Here is a 23,887-nt window from a genome sequence, read left to right as displayed (position 1 = left end):
AATGGTTTCTGCAGCCACGTTGCTCTTCCTGGCACCAACCACTTTACAGTGTATATGAGGTGAATTTTTTGTGCCACCAGCACTTGTAAGATTACCATGACGTTTGCAAGTTTACAAACCCTGAGAGGAGCAGTTTTGTGCTAGCGGACAAGGGCTGGAGTATGAGAGAAGGGCTCAGAGTAGAAGAGATTTCTTGCTCTTTTTTGAGTTATGTAACATATTTTAGGAAAGAGAGGGTGGGAATGATGAGGGGGATGTGGAAAGAAATAAAAACAGAGAGTGTGTTCATGTCCCCATAACTTAGCATTTCAGTAAAAAGAGACTGATAGAATGAGTACTAGGCTTACAAGACAATAAGTCCTGGAGTTGATTTCTTCAACTAAAGGTGGTGCTCCAGCATGGCTGCAGTCAATGTATATATGTATATACACAACAGGATTCTCTCAGATTTGGTCTACCAAATCTTCTCACAAAACTTTGGTCAACGGAAGGATATAGCAGAAGACACTTTCTCAAGGGGTCACACAATGGGACTGAACTTAGAACCATTTGGTTAGGAAGCAAACGTTTTACCACACAGCTATGCCTGCACCTGTGTCTGAAAGAAAAAAGAAAAATATGGGATGGCCATGACTAGAATGCCCTTTGATTGTTGGTCTACTCTGATCATGGCTGAACTGAAGTTAAACAACAACAGCAGTAACAATAACAAGAATATTATTGCAATTGTTTTCATTGCAGATATTTTCATCATCATCCTCATCATCATAATTATTTCTGTTATGTTTTGATCATTTCCAATGTGTTTTTATATTCTTCACCTCCCACCTTACCTTCCTCTAAAGTTAACATGAGCGCAGCCGCAGTGTGATATCGGAATATTTCAATATTTCCATTAGACTAGTCAACACAAACAGACCATTCCTTTAACATTGCGATTATCTGTCTCCAACTAAGCAAATTCAATAATATAACTTTACAAGATCGCTTACTTCTAATATCTAATAACTTATTTTCATGTCTTTCTTACCGATTCTTGTTCCTCACTCTCCTCCTTTATAAATGTGTGTATGTAAACACATTCACACTCATGTATGTGTGTGTCTGTTTATAAATATATGTGTGCAGTTGTGTATTTCTCTGTAAAGGTACACTCACTCATGTATATAGAGATAAATAAATGGATAGATAGACAGTTAGACAGACAGACAGATAGACAGACAGACAGACAGACAGATAGATAGATAGATAGATAGATAGATAGATAGATAGATAAATAGATAGATAGATAGACAGTTAGACAGACAGACAGACAGATAATAGACATAGATAGATAGTTAGATAGATAGATAGACAGATAGACAGAGATAGATAGATAGATAGATAGATAGATAGATAGATAGATAGACAGACAGACTGACCGTGTCTTTCTATTATGTTCTTCTTCCCATCCTATTTCATCCAATGATTAAATGCTTTATTTGATCTCTGATTACAAGATTTGAAAAAGTTGTTGATGAACGACCTTGATCTAACTTCCCAGCTTTTCTTCCTAAAGACATGGCTATTAAATTTCTTTGTAAAGACCGTTGATATTAATCTTTTAAGACAATAACAGTGACTTCGAAGTTTCATTAAATATGACTTTTTCAAACTTTGGTAAAACTTTGAAGTCACTGTCAGCTTTTTGAAATAAATATTTAGCCCTGTTCCCTCTATTGAATCCTTTATTTAGTTAACAGTTGCTGTGTTTGATGTGCCACCACGTCACTGAAGTACCTGACAATGCAGACTGAGTGTTGTGAGAGTTTATTGAGCAAAATCACCTAAAAGTTCCACAAGGTTCTGGCAGGGTGCGGTAGTGAACCTTGCTGTACTCTTTCACCACAACTTTCTCTCACTCTTTCTTCCTGCTTCTGTTGTACCTGTAATTCAAAGGGCCAACCTTGTCACACTGTGTCACACTGAATCTCCCTGAGAACTACATTAAGGTTGCACATGTCTGTGGAGTGCTCAGCCACTTGCACGTTAATTTCATGAGCAGGCTGTTCCGTGGAGCGGATCAACTGGAACCCTTATTGTCATAAAAAAAACAGAGTGTCACCTGATAATGCATAGCAGGGGATGGCTGTTCCAATGGCTCTGTCTCACAATCACATTCTCAACACTTTTCAATGAGGAGCACCAATTTCCCTTGACATGATGTATAATCGAAAGACTGAGCATACCACTGAAATGATTATTTATTTACTGGTTTCCATTTTCTTCTTCATCTTCTTTCTGTTTACTTTTGAAAATTCATGTTGTTTTGCCCTGAATTATTACCTCCCTTGATTTTAGCTCTTGCTGATCGAAACATTGTTGTGAGAAAAATATGTATGACCTCATCTTCGAATTTCCTTTTGCCTGACGGCTAAAAGAGACTTTAACAAAAATTATATTAAGAGAGATAGATTTTATATCATAAATCATATATCATGTTTCACCCCCATTCTCTTTCTAAACGTATATTCTCGTCGAAGATAGCATAGAGTTGTATCATGTTGAGAAATCAATTGTGTTTATCATTTCACTAGGTTTTCTGTCTGAAAATAGGAGAAAGCTTCTCTTCCATTCTGTGCTGTGCATGGCCAACTGGTTAGAGCTGTTAGGATAATGTTGATGAGCACATGAGTTCAACTCCTGGACTCACTGAAGCATTGTCTCTTTGAACAAGGTACTTTATTTCACAATGCTCAAGTTTGCTCAGCTGAAAATGAGAACCAGCAAAACCCTGTGGCATCGCATTCTCCCTCAGGATTACACTGAATCAAAGATAAAACTGCTGAGAGGGTGACTATATCTGCTCATGCCACTTAACCTTCTCAGACCTGGGCCCCTGTGTCTAACTTTACTCTTTGCCTGGACTTCTGCACAAAAATATAAATAGTTACGTATACAATCCAAGATTAATAATGATAACAGGCAAAATAATGAACAGAATCGCAAAAAACATTCAGGAGAATAACAGTGATAGGCCTATCACTCAACTACTGTATTTGTTTAACTAAATTGCTTCTTTACTCATCTTCTTCACCTGTCTGATTGTCAGAATCTCTTTCATTGCCTGAGTAAAGGTAAACTCTTTGTTTAGAGAATAAATATCCCTAAAATCTTCTTCAAGATTCTAGGTGTTGCTCATTTACCTGATGAAGTGCTGGATTCATTACATGCTTTGTTTAATTACAAAAACGTCTGGGTTTTATGTCTTTTTTTTTATTAAAACCAAAAGTAAACATCTAGTGGGGACACCATGTGACAATGAGTCATCAACACATGTGACTACAAGGCTGCAATATGACTGGCTGTCTATTTTGGGCATTTTATCTTCTTTTCTTTTATGTTTTGTTCATTACAGCTTTAATGGGAACCTGGTAGAGATTAAGTTTAGGCTATTTCCACAATATCAGGGGACAATGTGATAGAATTAATGAAATGATAAAAAATAAAATGCTGCATTCTCCCTTGTTGGTATTGGCTATGTATTGTGGCTTTTATTTCAACACATAGCATAAAACATCTCATCACAGATTTTCAAAGTTCCTTCATCATCATCATCATCATCATCATTATCATCATCGTTTAACGTCTGTTTTCCATGCTGGCATGGTTTGAACAGTTTGACTGAAGTCTAGAGAGCCAGTGACTGCACCAGGCTCCAATCTGTTCTGGCAACGTTTCTACAGCTGGACGCCCTTCCTAATGCCAACCACTCCAAGAGTGTAGTGGGTGCTTTTTACGTACCATCAGCACAGGAGCCAGTTAGGTGGGGCTGGCATCGATCACGTTTAGATAGTGCTTTTTACATGCTACCGGCATGAGAGCAAGTCAGAGGGTACTGTCATCGGCCACATTCAGATGGTGCTTTTTATACACCACTGGCACAGGAGCCAGTCAGGTGGACCTGGCATCGACCACATTCAGATGGTGCCTTTTATGTGCCACTTTCTTACTTGATATTCGCCATCGATCACACTTCCACCTTGGTTCCTAATTCATTGCATTCACTTCTACACCCATGTCTCACCTCTCACATCTTCATAAAATCAACCCCTGGTCCTGTACCCATATTCTCTCTCTTATGCTCACCTTTTTTGTACCTTGAAAGTTGGCTCTAGCACCACACCACCACCACCATCTCTTTGCTCTTCCCACTACTCACACCCACCCTTATAGAATGCAAGGTGGCCGTCTATCATTACTATACCAACACACCCGTGCTTGTCTCTCTCTAACCTGCTTTAATCTCTCAACATCTGACATAAAGTCACCTCCCCTTCTTTCAAATATTACTCTACCACTCAGTCAAGGGTGGGTGGATGGGTGGGAGAATCTTTTGCTTCTCTTGCAAATTGTTTGGTGACCTCACTAGTGCCAGAAAAGGAAAAAAAGCACTCGGTGCATACAGTAAATTGGTTGGTGTTATGAAGGGCATCCAGCCATAGAAAACCAAAGGAGGTAAGAAAGTGGAGCTCGATGCAGTTCTCAGGCTCATTAGATCCTGTCGAATCAGCCAACCCATGCCAGCATGTAAAATAGACATTAAATGATGATGATGATGACGACAACGATGATGATGATGATGATGATGTATTTGTTGTTGATGACGACGACGACCACGATGATGATTTTTCAAGCTTTCTGTGTAGTTAATTAGATTTAGCATTCAACTAGAAGAAAGGAGAAATTTTTAAATATTTTTTTTTATTAACACTTATGTTTCTTTTTTATTTGCTGACTTTAAGGAGACAGATTATATCTACCACTAGTCTAGATATAAATAATTTTCAAAGTGTTTGTTAGCTGTGTCAATGTATTGCCTATATATATATATATATATATATATATATATATATATATATATATATATATATATATATCATAAATATATAGGGATTAGCAGTATCCTGCTTCTCCAACATACTGAGAATTCAGAAACAGCAGCCAAAGAACTACTGATTCTAAAACTACAAATTTTTCTCTAATTGATAGCGATATTTATGGTACACACAGTGTACCATAAATATCGGTGTGTGTACCATAAATATCGCTATCAATTAGAGAAAAATTTGTAGTTTTAGAATCAGTAGTTCTTTGGCTGCTGTTTCTGAATTCTCAGTATGTTGGAGAAGCAGGATACTGCTAATCCCTATATATTTATGATTATAAATGGTTTTACCGATAAGGTTTTTTCATACTGAGCTACCCGGCAAAATTGTTAATTATTAATTTTATTACTAATTGACGATTCCCTGCCCTGTATATCTATATATATATATATATATATATATATATATATATATATATATATATAATATACATATATATGTATATGTATATAGATATAGATATATACATACACATACACACACACAAATATATATATATATATATATTTATATATATATATATATATATATATACACACATATTATTTTATCTTGTATTTTATATTATATCATATTATATTATAATGTAATAAATTGTTAGATTGTCAATTGTATTTCTCAATCTAATTTATTATTTGCAATTTGCATTTATACCCCTATTTCTGTGATATTCAACTGCTGTACCAGTGAATTGAATGTTCTACACCCCTTTGAAGGAATCGTTCTTTTCCTTCATCTGTTTATTTTCTCTTATTCCTTTCCGGTGAAGAGCATAGTCTCAAAACGTAAAAGACTTTCATTTTCCTAAACATCAAACTAACACACTTATACACTTATATGGTGCAACCTACTGGCTTGCCACTCCTCAGTTAAACCTTCCAAACCATGTCAACATGGAAAGCAGACGTTAAACAATGATGATGATGATGATGATGATGATGATATATACAGGATGCGGAGAATAAACTGTCATCTAAATTATTCAAATATGAAAATAACACTGACATCTCATTTTAAGAGATATATTTACCAAAATTACATAAAAATATTTTGAAATACTAAAGAATAAATTTATTCAATAAAATTGTGCTATTTCCTCCAGGTACTTGATGCAGGCCTCCATGTTGAATCTGAAGCCATGTGGGAAGATGAATGGAGGCATTACGTCGCCATCACTAGTGATCACTCCAAACACCATGATGTTGACTGGATGATTGATTTTTATCTCTCTCAGTACATGTCATCAGATTGACACCCAAACACTTTGAAATGTTCGTAATGGAGCTTCTGGTGCAAATGCAAAGCAGTAAGACATGTCGTTTCCAAATTTCTGACAGAGTGAATTGTGTCATGGTGCTGTTTTTCTCACAGACGGTGCCTAGCTGACCCTACTATACTGTGTAGTCAGCAAAATCAAAAACAAACAATGTGCATGCATGAAATAAAATGTATAAAATAACAATTTACCCATTGCACACTGTATATATATATATATATATATATATATATATATATATATATATATAAAGAGAGAGCGTGAGATATTAAAGGGGACCTCACTATTGAACTGTTGGTATTTCTGTTTTGAATATTCAAATGCTTTTAGACTTGCTAATCTGAGAGCATGTTGATTATTGACCTGCTTATGGTTTAGCCTGAAGATTTGAGAGTCTAAATATAATGTATTGTATAATAATATAGATGTTACACATTGTATTTAACTACATGTATAATGTTATGTTACAATGACATTTCTGAATGAAACATTTTAGTGATACCATCCATTCATCTATTTTCAACAGAACTTGGTGTAGCTTGCAGGCTCTTGTCAAACTATCCAATCCATGCCAGTATAGAAGCAGGTGTTAAGCGATGATAATGATGATGACAGTGATGATGTTGATTATATGTATGTATATATATATCTTAGAATGTCTCGTGTTTGCTGGTTTTCCTTGCAGCTAGGCATTACACCAAATACTTTCTCTCCAGACTTTTGAAATCAAATGCAATTTTTTATCTTTTCTCATATTTTCTTTTCCAGTAGACATCAACCAGCAGATATTCAAACTCGTGATCAAACTCAAAATTCTTCAATTCAAATTGAATAAGAAGAATTTCAATTCTGTTCTGAGTAACAGACTTAATGTTATCACTTTTTATTGTTTGAGATGCTTTGATTTGTCCTTTGGAAATTTCTAGCCAATGATGCGACTGTTCTTCAATGGTGAGAAAGTAAATAAAGATGGAACCCACTGAATGCCATTAAATAAAAGGGGCCAAGGAGGTAGTTAAAACCAGGAGTGCTTTAAGGCTACCAACCTTAAAGAAAGAGGGATTAATAGGGGCTATGGCATGTTTATCATGAGTGGATGTGTGGGAAGTAGCTTGCTTACCAACCACATGGTTCCAGGTTCATTTCCACTGTGTGGCACCTTGGGCAAGTGTCTTCTACTATAGCCTTGGGCTGACCAAGTGAGTGGATTTGGTAGATGGAAACTGAAAGAAGCCCTTCGTATATATGTATATATATGTGTGTGTGTGTGTGTGTGTGTGTGTGTGTGTGTGTGTGTGTGTGTGTGTGTTTGTGTTTGTCCCTGCAACATCGCTTGACAACCGATAGTGGCGTGTTTACACCCCCGTAACTTAGCAGTTCAGCAAGAAAGACCTATAGAATAAGTACTAGGCTTACAAAGAACAAGTTCCGGGGTTGATTTGCTCAACTAAAGGTGGTGCTCCAGCATCGCTGCAGTCAAATGACTGAAACAAGTAAGTAAGTAAGACCAAAGTCTGAGACAACTTTTGGCTGTAAAATCTATGTCTCTCTTGAGTGGATTTTTAATAAGATAGAAGAGAAAATGTTTTTGAAAAGAGAATGAGAACATTCATTAGAGAAATTGTGAAGAGAAAGAAAAAATAAGAGAGAGGGAAAGGGAGAAAGATTAAGGGTGGAATGGTACAAGAGAAGCAACTGGATTTGGGATGGAGTGTTTTGCTGGTAAAATTGATAAATACAAGAGAATCATTATAAATTTTTCTCTTTTACTCTTTTGGTGGTTCCAGCCATTTGAATCATGATCAAATCTGGTTGTATAGTTGCCATGTAGCTTGAGGCTTGATCTCATACTTCATGGCATCTTAGACAAGTAGCTTCTAATGTAGCCATGGAGTGACCAGAACCTTGTGTAAACCCCCGACTGTCTTAATATATTTCTCTTCTGTCACTAAAAGCCTTCATCATTTTACAATTTTTCCTAAAAATTTCTGAAACACATTGAGACACAAAAATATTAAAAAAAAAAGTAAATAAAAACACACACACAAAAAAAAAAAGTGGAAACACGAAAATTTCTTTCAATGCTTATATTTTATTTCATTCACCTGAGTTTCCTCTTGCCATTTCATCAAAGTAAAAAAGAAAAAAATAGCCTGAACCTAGATTACATTTACTGATTTAATTCTCCATTTTTTATTTAGCTTTATATTTATTTGTCCAAGTCTCTCACTTATCAAATATTGTAGCAGCAAATATCAGAAGATTCAATAGGTTTACTATCAAGGTAAAGTAAACACGTGCACTAACACATACACACATCTAAGTGGATGTGTGGTGGGGTTCAACATATATATGTATGTTTATGTGTGTGTATGTGTTTGTCTGTATCGGTGAGCAGACGTTTTATATGTGCATGTATGAGTATGTGTAGGTGTATGTTATTTACAATTCGTGACAAACAGCCAAATGTTTCCCCCTCAACAGAGCTTTTCAAACATTTGATAAATTCATCTGGGAGAAAAGTTTGGCAGCTTACCAAAAATGTTTGGCGTTAATAAATGGTATAAATTCTTACCATCTAACATCATCTTTAATCCTTTATTCGAGAGTAGTCTCGTGGTTTGTTGTTCATATTAGCTCTTCAACTATATATGTATAATAGATGCATTGAATATATGTATTGTATAATATATGTATGTGTATAATAGATGTATTGAATAAGCCACTAAGGATGAAACCTGAGGAATACATTCATACACACACACACACACACACACACACACACACACACAAGCACACACACACACACACACACACACATACACACACACAGAGGATGGAAAGCCATAAACAACATGTCTGATCACAAATCTAAGCAAACATCAAAACTAAAAGCAAGTTATTTGCAAGATCAATTGGCTGGGAATCCCACTTTGAAAAGCTGCTCAACGACAACACATCTCCCATGAACAATTGCTGTTAAAATGCTCAAGCCTGGAAATTGTGTGGTTTGTAGATTGTTTTCCTCCAAAACCTCTTCAGAATCCTGAGTTTGTTCTTTCCCATCTTCCTATTCTAAATTCTACTTACATCACCTCAACCTCCATCAAAATTCAAGATGAACTGCATCATTCCCATTTTGGAATGATGCAGTTCTACCAAAAAATGGTTTGTGTTGTGGCATCAGCCTGATGCCATGCTCAGTCAAGCACTTCAACTTCATGGTGCTCAATCACATCTCAAGCCCTGGAACAAGTCAACTTAGACCAAACTAAAATGGTTTTAACAAAGGCTGCATCGCTCTTGATTGTATTTGTAGTAAGTATATATTTGTATGGGAGTCTTTTGTAAGTAGTTTTACATTTGCATTTCCAGAAAATCTTGTCATATAAGCACTGATCTTCTGGTCATTTCTCCTGTAAACAAATCATCTGATTTTTTGTAACTTTGAAACTGTGTGACTTTAATGATTGCTAAAAGGTAAAAAAAAAAGTAAGGGTCAGCAACAGGAAAGGCATCAGGTTGCAAAATAATGCTTCAAAAACATTTACTCTATATCTAATTCATTCTAGTATGGAAAAATGGACATAAACACACACACACACACACACAGACACACACATGCAACACTAAATTCAAGGACACCTACATCTAAACTTCAATTGCAATTTCTTCAAATTTTTCTTCGTTGTATCACTCTAATGCGATATACCTTAACAAGGTATTGAAAATTATAATCTCTCCAACTGATATTGAGTAAAATAAAGTAATAGCAATAATAATAATAATAATAATAATAATAATAATAATAATAATAGTAATAATAATGAAAATAATAATAACGATAATATGAAATATCAGAAAAGAATTATGTTTACTCTCTTCATTTATCTTGTTCGTTTAAGTAAAGATATAAGCTGAAGGAATCATCTTTGATAGAAAAGGTTTCAGGCATTTTGTTTCATGATTTTTCTAAGGTTTCGTATTAGTGATTTTCTTTTTTTTTTTTTATATTTATTTTTTTGTGAATGTTGCCAGCTTTTTATTTTGTTTTTGTGTTCTTTTTTCTTTTAAATGTCTCAAGTCATTTGCCTACTTTTATAGACATCGATTGAGTTTCCCCATTTGACATCAGAGGAGGGGGTGGGTAGGAGGGAACGAGTGGATGGCTGCAGCATGGAATTTTCTCAAATCTCTTTCCCTTGAATTGAGTAAAGTCTAACCTTTTGGAAAACTTTGAAGGAGTTAAGAGCTATTGGCAGAAAGCAAGAGAATAAGATAGAGATAGAGGGAGGGGGAGGGGGATGGAGAGAGGGACTGAGAGACAGAGATGGGGTGGAGATAGAGATACACACACACACAAACACATATACATATACGCATGTGTCTCTCAATTACAAGTTATTAACTGATGTAGATATATTGTTTAATGTTTATACATCAATTCTCTCTCTTGCTCTCTCTCTCTCTCTCTCTCTCTACATACATAAATACATACAAATATACATACATACATACATATATACAAATATACATACATACATGTATGTATTGTTCTTAACAGTTGAAATCTAAATACATGAAGCTATAAATAATAGGTTAGTGTTAGTGGAGCTTGAATTTTAGGATATATAGTATTAAAAGCCATACCGAATAATCTAGCTGAAACTTGATGACAGCAGTGTAACAAACAAGTTAAGTGGAGCATTAAAGAGAGATCTATCCCATACACTAGCTGGTCAACAAATAATCAGGCTCTGTATAGCTGAAAAAAAAAAAAGAAGGAAAATCATCCTCATTAGATCATAGAATTGAATCAGCCTTCACAACTTGAGATGAGAAAAAACTAAGTTGTATGTATCTAGAAAAGTTTCTGTTATTGGACTGGAAAGCACTGCTATCACCAGATAAGATATGCAGCCTTGCCAGCGTTTGTCAAACCGTCCAACCCATGCCAGCATGGAAGACACATGTTAAATGATGATGATGATTTGCCTTATTTTCATGACGTGCTCTTCCCTGTGCTCTGGTTTGTTTTAGTGTTGTTATTCTCATTGTATTCAAAGTGCTTCATGTTGGATGCGTGCTGTGTCAAACAGTGCTATTTCCTGTAAAATGGTTTCTTTCTCAGGTTGATGCTTATAACCTGGTCACTCCTTTGTGTCAATAACAGGCCACAGCCAGTAACCCTAGACATCAAGCAACCTCCTATTAGCCTTTTCTGTTCCTTTTAATCAATCTAATCATCAAATGCTCTTTCTAATATCTTCACTGCTCCAAATAAGCAAACTCTTTGCAATAGTTCGATCACACAATCTACTTTGATCTTTTCTATTAATTTTGAAATGTCGTCCTTCACTCGCTCTAATGTTCCCTTCGATAGTTACTACCTTCTTCATTTTCCACATCCGAATGCTTTTATACTTTCATTGATTTGTTATTGTTATCATCATCATCATCATCATCATCATCATCATCATCATCATCATCATCATCACCATCACCACTATCATCATCATTATTTATATTGTCTTGTTGTCATCATCATCGTTGTCATCATTGTCGTCATCATACTTTTTCATCATCATCATTATTATTATTGTTATTATTATTTTGTCATCTTTATTTTCATTTGAAAATAAATTATTCTTTCATAATCTTGCTGTCAGAGGTGAATTTGTAACAATCGATCCAGCAGATCAACTTCTGAGAACCTGATGGCTTTTAACTCGTTGTCAAGAGCAAAAATCATTCAAATAAAAATTCAACTCCTGTGGAGATCATACGGTCGAACAAGATTTTATCAAATGTAATTATTAAAATTATTGGCTGATTTGACGATTGATTGTGATCCTTAATGTCTTTTGTATCTTGCTAGACCCTAACATTAATGCATTACAAATTCAAACTGTAATTAAAGGCCTTAAATTCAGAGAAAGGGTTATTGTTGATTATGTCAACCTTAGCACTTGGCTGGTGCTTTATTTTATGAAACTGGGAATGTTGAAAAGCAAAGTTGACCTTGGTGGGATTTGAACTCGTAACAATGTTGCTTACCTCTGTAGATGGGTGATTTACATGAAATATATAATTGTATTAGTTTCACTTCACTGGTTACAATGATAACTGTTACAGTTGACTCGACGAATGGAGTAGCCTGCTCATGGTATTAATGTGCAAGTGGCTGGTCCATCCACAAACATGCAAACCCTTAATGTAGATCACAGAGGGGTCCAACATGGCACAAGATGTAGAGAGGATGGCCCTTTCAAATACAGGTACTACTTATTTTTGCCAGCTAAAATAAAGTGTCTTGCTCACCTAATTACTATGAGATGAGTGCCCTAACCACTAAGCCACACACATTCACATATTCTTTATTCTTTTATTTGTTTCCGTCATTTGACTGTAACCATGCTGGAGCAGCGCCTTTAGTCAAACAAATCGACCCCAGGACCTTATTCTTTGTAAGCTAAGTACTTATTCCATCAGTCTTTTGCCAAACTGCTATGTTACGGAGACATAAACACACCAACCTCGGTTGTCAAGCAATGGTAGGGGACAAACACAGACATAAAAATACATACATGCATACATATGTATATATATATATATATATATATATATATATATATATATATATATATATGATGGGATTCTTTCAGTTTCCATCTACCAAATACCAAATCTACTCACAAGGCATTGGTCGGCCTAAGGCTATAGGAGAATACACTTGCCCAAGATGCATCACAGCGGGACTGAACTTGGAACCATGTGGTTGGGAAGCTAGCTTTTTACCACATAGCCACTCCTGCACCTATAAGTAATTAATAAAGTAATTATTAGTAATTAATAAATGTTTTTATTAATTACATATAAATAATTAATAAAACATTAAACTTCTCTTTGCCTTCTAAATAGTTTTGTTATTTCACAAAGCTACCACTAAACTACCACATTGTTGGAGAAAAACCTTTCTAGAAGTCATTTTCTTCAAAGTTTCCACAAAGTCATTCACCTTTAGTTCAGTTGACGTCAGCTAGCTGGTTCTTCTTCTACTGTCGACTGTAAAATATCATTAATATAACAGATTCTATGTCTATCCTATGTTCCATAGTAAATTTATTTAATTTGTGAATAGATTAACAACTAAAATCTTTAGGTGTTTATCATTGTCAAGTTTTTTTTTTTTTTATGTAAAATAAACACTGCTGCTGTGTCAATAATTAGCACAACAAAACTAACAACCAACAAAATGTTAAATATAGAAAGTAACTTATTTCATCTTGTTCTAAGTGCATCAAAAGTATACAAACAAAGGGTCATAATAATAGTAAAACAGGGGGGAAATAATGAAAGAAGAAGAATACATAGATCATTATCATCATCATCATTGTTTAACGTCCGTTTTCCATGCTGGCATGGGTTGGACATTTTGACCGAGGACTAGCAAGCCAGGAGGCTGCACTAGGCTCCAGTCTGATTTAGCAAGGTTTCTACAGCTAGATGCCCTTCCTAATGCCAACCACTCTGAGAGTATAGTGGGTGCTTTTTGCATGCTATTAGCATGGGAGCCAGTCAGGCCAAGCTGACATTGGCCAATGCTCGAATGGTGCTTTTTATGTACCACCAGCATGGGTGCCAGTCAAGTGGCACTGGCATTGGTCATGTTCAAATATATAAAAGTAAATGGCAGTGCAAATAGGTTCTTGTTTTACTGTCTACAGTCACATGACTGACATTTGGGCCAATCGTTTTATCTTTTATCTTTTACATGTTTTGGTCATTAGGCTGTGACCATGCTGGGGCATCACCCTGAAGAATTTTAGGATAATGAATGAACCTATTTTTTAAAGCCTGGTATTTATTCTACTGGTCTCTTTTGTCAAACCGCTAAGTTATGGGGACCTAGGTATACCAACACCAGTTGACTCTCAGTAAAGAACAGTATGAGGTTACCTGTCTGCAGGCTGAGTGAAGTATTTTGCTGAAGAACACAACACATCACTGCTCTGGGAATTAAAGCCCTAATATTGTGATCATAAATGCAACACCTTAAGTGCCAGGTCACACACCACTTTTCTCTCTCTCTCTCTCTCTCTGTCATACACACACACACACACACGCTTACACATATCTTCAAAAAAGACAAAACTTTACTTGTGATTGACAAAGAAATTATGAAGAACTTGATTATGTTGTTTGAAAGAATTGATTGCTGCATACAGAGCATGGCCTCCGTCTGGGTACAGTCTGCCACATACAACTTCTAATGGGCTAAAAGTATTGGATATTGAAATGATGAATTAATTGTCTTTCTGTGGATACACTCTGCCTGGAATTTGAGAAATATTTTAACAATGCTGGGATTGAGTTAATCTGAGCATAGTTGAAGAATTAGAAGAATAGTTTGAAGTGTTTTAAAAGACAGAATTACTTCTACCAATGACATACTTTAGAAAAGTCAGCAGTTTGGAGTGGAACCCCCTCAAGAAATTGATCTGAGATCAGTTTATGATTCTAGTATGTCATATAGGTATATCCTAAGGGATTAGACCAATCACTCTCAAAAGATATGGCTGAAGGCACCAATGTATCAAAGAAAGTCATGAATCCTATTGATAAAAAAAACTTGCAGTGAAAAATCAATGCCATATTCAGTCAGGCTGAGAAAAACGGTATCCATTTCAGCGCTAGAAAAATATTTCATTTATTGTGATCTCAGATTCCTAAAACATTGGAAGCTGAATACCCCTGGGAAAGGAAAGATTGCATGCCAAAGTGAGAATCTGTGCAACATCACGGAAAATAATGATTAGTTACACATATAATTCCATGTGTGTCGTACTAAGATAATGACCTTGAGCAGGTGAGTGGTACGATAGATTCTAAGGGCATTTGCATGGAGAGAATAAACAGTCATGGTGTTCCAGAGGTAAGATACTTTTTCCTTACTTTTCAGAATAATTGCTGCCAGCTGTGGTTGTTACCATTTTATGTTGAGTTGATTGTTAAACTGAAAACAAAGCCAAATCCTCCATAATTTGTTTCAATGATATATATATATATATATATATATATATAGAGAGAGAGAGAGAGAGAGAGAGAGAGAGTGAGTGAGATTCCACATGATTTATTGATGTGTTAGAAATAGCAATGAATTCTTCCTCAAATCACACCAATTTGCTTAAAATAAAAAGCAAAAAAGTAAAAGCACCCATGCTGTAAAGTGATTGGTATTAGGAAGGGCATCCAGCTGTTGAAACCAGGCCAAAACAGATGACTGGGACTTGGTGCAGCCCTCCAGCTTGCTAGCCCCTGTAAAACTGTTCAACCCATGCCAGCATGGAAAAGGACATTGTAGGATGATGATGACAGTGATGACGATGATGACAACGATGACGACGACGATGACGACGGTGATGATTATGATATTAACGATAGAAGCTGCACCAGGCCCCACTTGCGTATTTTTGGCAGGGTTTCTACAGCTGGATGCCCTTCCTAAGACCAACCACTTTATAGAGAGTGCTGGGTGCTTTTTACGTGCAACCAGCACAGGTGCCTTTTATATGGCACTAGCACAGGTGCCTTTTATGAGGCACATATGTATATATCTAATGTGTGCATATAACTACTTATTTCTATGAAAAGGATGACTACGGAGCATGGCAAATGGCGAATGGTTCTGTGCTAGAGGAGACCAGTTTAACCTAAACCAGCAAGGAATTATGGGTAAGAAGTGATGAAGTTGATGATGGCCATAGTGGTAATGGTGGTAGTGATAGTGGTAATGGTGGGGGTAGTGATAGTGGTGATGATGATAATGAGAAGATGATAATGACAACAATGATGAACAGGAGGAAGAGAAGGAGAAATTGGGGTGCAAGATGGTGATGGTGATGGTGACAATGATGATGATGATGAGGATGATGATGGCAATGTGATATCATATGTATTTACAGATCATTTCATATGAAGCCCATATAAGCTGCTAAATGTTATGATCTTCAAAAGAGAGAAAAAAAAAACAAATGAAATAGAAATGAAGAAAAATCTGCAAACTAAAATGTGTCATCTAAAACTGTAAGTTGCAAAGATATTTGATCGATGTAAGACATAATTAGAGGGTTGGTGTCAAGTAAGGAATGAAGTTTCGAAAAGTCTTCAGAAATGGTAAGAAAAAAAAAAAAACAGGGACAAGTCAGCATAAGGACATTCCTTGATATCAGTAGTAATGATAGAGAAAAGCAAAAGAAATAGATGTTATGAGAAATGGCAAAGAACTGTGCTTTATAATGATCATAGAATTCCTCACAACTCTTGGAAAACGGCTGATATATGCAATTGCATTGTGTGTGCATACCTGTGTGTGCATGTATGTGTGTGTGTGTGTGAGAGAGAGAGTCTAAATTTATTGTATATGTATGTATGTATATCTATGACAATTTATTTACCTCTTAATCTATTTGTGTACATATATACGTACGTATGTGTGTGTGTGTGTGTTATAGTAGAGCTAAGAAAAGAAACAGAACTCATGAATATTTATATATTTTTACTATTTTTAATCAACAGAGATTTCCAAAAAGGAATCAAGGGCTAAGAGTTAAACACCAAGAATATAAAATTGAAAACTGTAAAACTATCTCTTCTTCTTTCTCTCCTCCTTCCTTAGTTCTCTCTTCTCTCTCCCTATCTCTCTGTCTCTACATATATACATGTATGTGTGTGTGTGAAGGCATGTAGCCTAGTTGTTAGAGTGTTGCAGTCATGAACACCAGGTCATGGGTTCAATTCCCCGAAAAGATGGTGCATTGTGTTTTGAGTAAAAGACACAATTTCATTACACAGCGTATCAGTAGAATTCAGACAGATGATGATGATGATGATGATTATGTCAAGTTATATACATAAACGATTAAACTGTAAGATTATTCAATATGCTTTAGCTACATACATATAAATTTTTACAAAGGAAAGGTTGACAGTAACTTCGAAAATTTGGATTGTTCACAAGCATCAGTCTGATTTACTTGAGTTATTTCTGGTTTTATATTGTTTTTGCTAGGTTTTGGACATTCATCATTTACCACCACCCATTGATGTCAAGACATGGGACGACCGCAAAAGTGTGTACATACATATGTGCACTCGCACTCACACACACGACAAGCTCTCCCATTTCCCATGTACCATTTCCACTCACAGAGTTTTGGCCAGTTTAGGGATATAAGAGACGACTCTTACCCATGTACCTCAGGATGGGGCTGAACCCAGAACCACGTTGTTTCGAAGCAAACTTCTTAACCACAGAACCATTGAAAAATGAAAGGATTTGTAACAAAATAAGACTGTCAATAGCATTATTAATTCTTGTCTTATTCCTATGTGTGTGTGCGCGTGTGTGTGTGTATGTGTGTGTATATGTGTGTGTGTGTATATATGTATATATATAGGTATATATATATATATAGGTTTATATATATATGATATATGTGCTTATATATACACATACACCTACTCATATATACTTAAATATATATATATGTATGTGTATGTATACACACACACACACAGGTGTGTGTATATATATATATATATATATATATATATATATATATATATATATATGAATATATGCACACACACACACATTCACACACATACAAACACTCACACATTCAGACACACACATCTGGTGTGACCTTGCAATAGACACGGAGCCGAAGGGAAACATTTTCTGAAATGCGAAATTAGAGTATTGAAAGTATTCTAGGTTAGTATTTCCTAGATTCAGCAGCAAGTAGCATCTCTGTTCATTATATAGATGACACACACGCATACATGCACACACACACACATGTATATACATACACACTCGCATATACACATATGAATGCCTATCATCATCATTGTTATCATGATATATATATATATATATATATATATATATATATATATATATATATATTCATATATAAACATACATGAATACATATACATAAACATACGTATACATGTTTATGCATCTGTGTGTGAATATATGTATTCATATGCACATATACATTTATGTATGTAAAATATATATATACAAACATAAATATATATATGCATATGTATATATATATATATGTATATATATATATATGTATATATATATATATGTATATATATATATATATATATATATATATATATATATATATATATATATATATATATATATATATATATATATATATATATTTATATTTATATAAGGGCATTACTATACAATATTCGTCCTATTATTGAATTTAAATATATATATATATATATATATATATATATATATATATATATATATATATATATATATATATATACACATGTATGTATATATATATATGTATATATATATACATGTATGTATGTATGTATGTATGCGCTGATAGTGACCTTTCTCTCTCTAATTCCTTAACTGCTTCCACATTAGCTGAAGCTGGTTTATTTAAAGAAGTTCTCCGTTGCAAAGTGGTGGTGATTGATGATTTTAATCAATCAATGATTTAGTATTTTTACTGGGAAATGTATATTTTTTTGTTCGTTCTAGGATGGGAGTGGGGGTGAAAGAAGGAGGGGAGATGTACAATAAGAATGCTTCAACTAAAATGAGTTCAGAACTGGCATGGAATTGCCAGGAGTATGGTAATTAAGAAGGTGGATATATTGCAAACGTAGATTCTAAGAAAGAAACTATCATTAACCGTTCTCAGAGAGAGAGAGAGAGAGAGATAGAGAGAGAGAGAAAGAGAGAGTTGTGGATGTGGTGGGGGAGATTAGAATAAATCTGGTTCTGTCGCGGGTGAGTAATGGAAATGGTAATTCTGTGGAATATAGTCAATGTGTAGATACTGAAGAAAATTTGAAAGGAGTTTGGATTCGATGATAAATCTCGAAATTATATTAAAAAAATATAGTTCTGACATCATATACAGGAATAGAGACATGGACTTTATAAAGAGAAGAGGATTATTATAGAAGACGATGGATAGAAAAGGAGAGAGAGAGAGAAAAGGGAATATAGAGAGAGAAAGAGAGAAGAAGGGAAGTGTAGAAAGAGAAAGAGGAGAGAGGATGTGTAGAAAGAGAGAAAGGGAGTTTTGAGAGAGAAAGATGAGGGTAGTGTAAACAGAGAGGGAGGAGGCATTGTAAAGAGAGGGAGCAGGAAGAGCAAAGGTAGAGAAAAAGAGAGTGAGGTGTAAGGAGTGAAAGAGAGAGGATAGAGAGAGTGAGAGAAAGAGGGAAGAGTATAAAGAGAGAAAGAGAGAAAGACAGAGATTCGTGGAAAGGGGGAATGAGAGAGAGAGAGAGAGAGAGAGAGAGAGGGGGGGTATGGGGCGGCAAAGAGAGATCAATTAAGCTTTAATGAAGCAATTGATAGAGTTGAATGCAACACTGATTTTTAAGATGAAGATAATTTGATTTGATTAATTTCTTCAAAATTAAAGAAAAAATAAAATTTGAATAGAACTGATACCATATTGACCAGAAAATGGAATGGTAAAGTTAACCTGCGAAATATAATTCAAAAGATTACACTTATTCATACTCTTAAATTCTTGCTCTTTTGACACAAGTCTCTTTTGCTGTATACACAATTTGAACTTTGCCTATGTCTTACTTTCTCAATTCACTTCTTTTGAAAACATTAGTTTGTTTTGTATTTTGGAATCTGTTATGTAAAGCACATTTTGGAATAGAAAATTGAATGCATTAGATTTCATATCTTAATACGAGATTTGAACTCTTGAAGTGAGAGTTTGCCTGAGTCTACTTTTGAATAGAGGCAAATTATATATCAAGGAATTGTGCAAAGCTGAAAGAACAGGACAACATCAGGCTTTTGGATGAAATGTTTAACAAGTTACAGCTTTGGTCCAGGATGGAATTATAATACATTTCATAAACTCTAAATATGAAGGTTAATTTAAGGTTATGGCATGGCCTAATAGTTAGAGCATTGCTGCACTCACAAGATAATGGTTTCAAGTCCTAGAGCAGGTAGTGTGTGTTGTGTTCCTGAACAAAACACTTCATTGCACATTGCTCTGTGATTACTTCAACACCTGGTACACATTGTACCACATCAGGTGGTACAACGTCCTTGTACCACCTGATGTGTGGTACAAGGTCGATTTGATGGAGCGAGTGAGCTAAAGTGCAGCTCAGACATTTTGATCATTATAAACAAATCGTGCTGAGTACCCATACATCGTCTTTGATGAGAGTAGCCATTATTATCATTATTATTATTATTATTATTATTATTATTATTATTATTATAATTATTATTATTATTATTATTATTATTATTATTATTATTATTATTATTATTATTATTATCATTATTATTATTATTATTATTATTATTATTAAATAATGTTAAGGCAGTAAGTCAGTAGACTCTTTATCACATCAGGCAAAATGTTTCATGACAATTGTTTTGATTCTTTACATTCTGAGTTCAAATCAGGCCAAAGTTAACTTTATCTTTTATCCTTTCAGGGTTGATGAAATAAAATACCAGTCATATATTGCTCCATGTTGTGCAAAGCCATTCTTACCACAGTATTTCTGGGTTACACAAATCCTTGTTAACTGTTGGCACCAAGATTACTAAAGCCTTCTTAACTACCAACAAAATCTTTGTTTCTAATATTAGTGTTGCAGAGTTCAAAATCTTGTCTCCTTTTCCGGTTGAGCTGTCCAGTTGCCACTCATCTACTATGACACTGAGCTAACCAATGCCTTGTTTTCTACAGTGGTGCTGAGCTAACTAAAGATTTGCTACTTGTTAGCACATGGCTAACCAAAGCCATTTATTATTCCTCTGGACTACACAAATTGTTGTCCTTGACTTTAGCCCCAGAATGAGAAAAGCCTCACCCTCATATATAGCTCCAACAAAAGCATTGTCTCCTACTAAGATCCCAGGCTAACTAAAAACTTATCTACAGCAATATTCCTGGGTTGGCCAAAGCCTTGTTTCCTGTTTACTCCAAGTTGAACATAGCTTATCTTTGAATGGCTTCGGACTGACCAGAACTGTTGCTGTTGTTGTTGTTGTTGTTGTTAGGCCTACTCAGTCAAAATAAGTTTGTTTTGGTTGAGTAAGCTTAAGAGCAGAATTGCTCCAATCATGACCATCTTTTTTTTATTTCTCTTGCCACAGTTTACCTTGGACTGCATTATCCAACATATCCTTCCTTATTCTGAAATAATGTGTCTCAAGATATGTTTTGTTGCTAATCTTAGCAACTTAAAAGACTGAGTTGAGACTTCTGTAATTTATTCAAAACTGTTTCAATTTGTTCAATTAAAAATAAAAAATATTCAAAATTTGATTTTCACTTTAACTTGAAGTTTTCAATCCCATGATAACATCTCACTTCTATTATTTTCTCAAATATTTTCATTTCTTTCATTTGAAGTTCTTTTTTTTTTTTTTTTCATTTTCTTTGATTTGTTTAAAATTGATAAAATGAACACCCGGCTTCCTGTTTTTATCATCAACATGATTTAACTATCTTAACCTTCTCAGACCTGGACCCCTGTGTCTGACTTTACTCTTCGCCTGGACTCCTGAGCAAAAAAATAAATAGCTGTATTTTCTGCTGAAGTGTAATGATAGCAGGCAAAATAATGAACTGAATCGCAAAAAACATTCAGGAGAATAACAGTGATAGGCCTATCACTCAACTACTGTATTTGTTTAACTAAATTGCTTCTTTCCTTACCACTTCCACCAATCTGATTGTCAGAACCACTCTCATAGCTTGTATAAAGGGTAAATTCTTTGTATGAAGAATAAACATCACCAAAAAATTTCCTCGGCTGCAAAAAGTCTTAATCTTGCTCATTTACCTGATGAAGTGCTGGATTCATTACCTGCTCATTTCATTGCAGAATCATTTATTATTTTTTTACAATTAAAAACAAAAATAAACAACAGCTATAAGGGATCCAATAACAATGAGTCATAAACAGAATTGATTTCAAAGCGACAATGCAACTGATTGTTTGTTTTTAGAATTTCATCTTCTTGTTCTACATGCGTTGTTCATTACCTCCTTGATGAGAATCCAGCTGAAATTCCATTAACGCTATTCTCAGTATTCTGGGAACATGTCAAAATAAAGTTAAATCATTGGGTATTTATCTTAACGTTTCTCCCAATTTGAACCACTTCACCTGGTTCATTGGGTCTCTAGCACGTATGTCTGGTTTCTTGTCTGAAAATATAAAAATCCTGTTTCCTCACCAACACCAGTCTCAAAGGATCAGAAGCAATGCCATTCCTCTTTTAAGTCATTAAAATATTTTGAATCTGTTTTACAATTCTGATTAGACTTGGACATGTCTGGAACATAGAATTTCACTTGATTCTGAGTTGACATCTCAAATGCAATGGAAAATGTTCTTTTACATGGCATCACAATTTTTTACCAAGTTTTTGTCAATACACTGTACAGCAGAACATTTCATTGTTGACCTACAACACATTCTCACTTCAGAAAGTAAGACAGGTCTGTGATATTTGAATGGATCTATGTCTGTGAGAATGCCAGGAATTTGGAAATCTGTGCAAGCTAAGTTGAATCAGTCAACTCAACAATAAGAGGAAATTAGCTAAATGCAAGAATTTATGAAAATAAAAATGATATTCGTTACAAGCAACAAAAATGTAGAATATTTGGTGCTTCTTCCGAGGCTTAATCTCACTGATTTAAACTATAGTAGGAAAGAATGAAAGAGAAGTTGCTCAAACAAAAACCAAAATTCCATTCATGTATGGCAATATCAAGGCTGAATGAACGACAAACCCTATATTTTAATATCAGAAGCATGATATAGACGCTGCAGTGATATTAATAATTCTTTTATTCAGACCACTACATGATATTAGATGAGGGGGGAGGTGTACAAACGGATACTTGTTCACCTTCAGGAATCACAAGAACAAGTGATTCTATGAGTAAGAAGACATAGTAATTATCAGAAGCCGAACCAATAAATGTGCAGTGACAAGACCTCATTAATATCGGTAAGGAGGAGTGAAGGAGGAATTACACTGATTTCTTTGAATCACTGCTGATGGAAAAATTAGTTTAGCTTCTGAGGAAACAATTGACCAGAGAAATAGATTTTATTACATATGAAACAATGAAATCAATGCAAATATCTTTATATCTCTGCATGGTTGGTTTGAAACTGAAAGTTCTTGAAAGCATTGTGTTTCTCTCTACTGCAAAATTTCCTGCAGAGAAATTACACATCTGCGTAAGAAAAACATTAAAAACAAAAAAAACAAAAATAAATAAAACCAATAAATATATACAAAACATTATGAGTAGATAGATGAATTAATAAAATGATGTAATACAGATAGATAGATGACTGAGCAGGGATAAATATCCAGGAGTGCCTTCTGTATGAGACATTAACAGTAAAGAGAGAAATCCTGCAAACTTGGATATGTTTTCTCCTTTGAAAGTTGGGGCCCTGCCTTAATCAATTTTTTAGTCAAATGAATCAACTCCAGGATTTATTTGTTTTGAAACTAGATATTTGTTCCATCAGTCTCTTTTGCTGAACTGCTAAGTTACAAGGATGTAGACAAGCCAACACTGGTTGTCAT

The sequence above is a fragment of the Octopus bimaculoides genome, chromosome 5 (assembly GCF_046866305.1).
Source record: "Octopus bimaculoides isolate indiv1 chromosome 5, ASM4686630v1, whole genome shotgun sequence".
Classification (NCBI taxonomy): Eukaryota; Metazoa; Mollusca; class Cephalopoda; order Octopoda; family Octopodidae; genus Octopus; species Octopus bimaculoides.
Note: the sequence above shows the minus strand (reverse complement) of the source record.